We start from the raw sequence: 2,500 nt of genomic DNA, 5'->3' as shown, positions 1-2,500 counted from the left end.
TGGGGGAATATCAGATAATTTTTGGTGGAAGGTAAGTTGAGAGTGGAGGATATATGGAGAAAGAGGAAAGGGACAAAAGGTAGGGAGGTGCTCAGAGTGAACTCTTTAAATGAAAAAGAAAAGGAGAAGGAGTACAAGAAGAAGCTGAGAGAGGAGTGGGAGGGAGTGAAGGATAGAGTACAACTAGGAGCGGAGGAGGAATGGCGATGGTTCAAGGAGGGAGTCATAAAGTGTGGGAAGATGGTGTGTAGAACAAGAAAGACGGAAGGAAATAGAAGAAAGTGTAGTAAATGGTGGGATGAGAAAACAAAGAAGGTTGTAGAAGAGAAGGAGCGAGGTTTCACAGATTGGTTACAAAATAGGACGAGGGAGTCATATGAGAGGTACAAAAAAAAAAAAAAGAGAATTAAAGCACAAGATAAAGGAGGCAAAGAGGAGAGCAGTTGTGAAATGGGGTAAGAGTATGACAGACAATTTTGAAAGTAATAAAAAGATGTTTTGGAAAGAAATTAAGAGAGGAAAAGGAGGGGAATCAGGTAGAGAAGAAAAAGTAAAAGGTGCAGATGGAGAGATGATAATGGAAGAGAAGGCAGTAAAGGGAAGATGGGCAGAGTATTTTAGGGAGTTGCTAATTGTGAAGGAGGATAAGGAGGGAAAGGTAGTAACAGTGGAAAGTGCTAAGAAAATTACCGTGATGAGTGAGGAAAATGGAGGAGAAATAAGAATGGATGAAGTGAAGACAGTTGTTAAGATGATAAGAGCAGGTAAGGCACCTGGTTTGAATGGATGCCATGCAGAATGTCAAAAAAAAAAAAAAAAAAAAAAAAAAAGGAGGTACAGTGATGATGGAGTGGCTGGTGAGGTTATTTAATGTTTGCTGGAGAGAGGATAGAGTGCCGGAGGACTGGAGGAGTGCCTGTATAGTTCCACTTTACAAGGGGAAAGGGGACAAGTGTGAGTGTAGTAGTTTCAGAGGGTTTAGCTTGTTAAGTGTAGTTGGGAAGGCTCATGGGAGGATCTTGATTGAGAGGATTAGGAGAGGAACAGAGGGAGTAATTGGTGAGGAACAGTGTGGATTTAGGACGGGTAGAGGTTGTGTAGATCAGATCTTTGTGGTAAGACAGATATGTGAGAAAGCTACAGGAAAAGGTAAGGATGTTTTTTGGGCTTTTATGGATCTGGAAAAGGCTTATGATAGGGTAGACACAAAGACGCTGTTGGAGGTTATGCAGATATACGGGATAGGAGGAAAGCTTCTAGGAGCTGTCAAGAGTTTTTACGAGAGTAGTAGAGCATGTGTCAGGATTAGAAATGGAGAGAGTGAGTGGTTCGAGGTAAAGGTGGGACTTCGTCAGGGATATGTTATGTCGCCCTGGCTGTTCAACTTATACATGGATGGGGTGGTGCAAGAGGTGGATGCAAGGGTGGTGGGTCAGGGATTGGAGATGTTTAAAGAAAATGGAGAAAAGTGGGAGGTGAACCAGCTGTTGTTTGCTGACGACACTGCGCTTGTAGCAGGATCAGAGGAGGGATTGAGGAAGTTGGTGACAGAGTTTGGGAGAGTGTGTAAAAGAAGAAAGTTGAAGATAAATCCAGGTAAAAGAAAGGTGATGAGATGTACAAGGGGTGAAAGTGGCAGCAGACTGGAAGTGAGCATCAAGAGAGAGCGACTGGAGGAAGTGGATAGTTTTAGATACTTGGGTGCGAATGTGGCAGGAAAAGGTGGACTGGAGGTGGAGGTAGAATGTAGATTGAGAGAAGCGAGTAAATGCCTCGGTGGATTAAAAAGTGTAATGAGGAATAGACATTTGGGAATGGAGGCTAAGAGGAGATTGTATGAAGGAATAATTGTGCCAACAGCACTGTACGGGGAACATAAGAGAGGAAGAGAGAAGGAGTTTGAATGTGTTTGAGATGAGGTGTCTGAGAAGTATGATGGTGATTACTAGGCTGGTAGAGTGAGAAATGAGGAGGTGAGGAGGAGAACAGGGGTGGTAAGGGAGTAGGGAGATAGGGTGGATGAAAGAGTATTAGGATGGTTTGGACAAATTGGAAAAATGAGTGAAGAAAGACTAGTAAAAGAGGTATAGAAAGCAGATGTGGAGAGAGTGAACATGAGGGGGTGACCTAGGATGAGATGGATGGATGGGGTGAAAGGAGCTTTGGGGAAGAGGGGAATGTCTGTTGTGGAAGGACGGGAGAGAATAGAAGACAGGGGTGAATGGGGAATGGTTGTATATGGATGATACTGTGATGCATGAGGTGGAATGGGCGGGGGGATGGGGGTGAGGTAGTATGTTTGAGAAAATCTGACGCAGCCCAAAAGGATTTTTCCCCGTCTTCTCCTTTTCTGCATGAAGGGACGGAGAGAGGGGGCCACCGATTTAATGAAGCGGCCTTGCTTTGGATGTGCTGTGTCTTGCGACACTGCCTCTGACCCAGGGCAGTGGACAAGATGCAGGGATGACTCGTCATCCAGGAGGTGCCAAGATGAGAGGGA

The sequence above is a fragment of the Oratosquilla oratoria genome, unplaced genomic scaffold (assembly GCF_046742065.1).
Source record: "Oratosquilla oratoria isolate Oo_2021 unplaced genomic scaffold, ASM4674206v1 SCAFFOLD281, whole genome shotgun sequence".
NCBI classification, from domain to species: domain Eukaryota; kingdom Metazoa; phylum Arthropoda; class Malacostraca; order Stomatopoda; family Squillidae; genus Oratosquilla; species Oratosquilla oratoria.
This window is presented reverse-complemented; position numbering follows the sequence as displayed.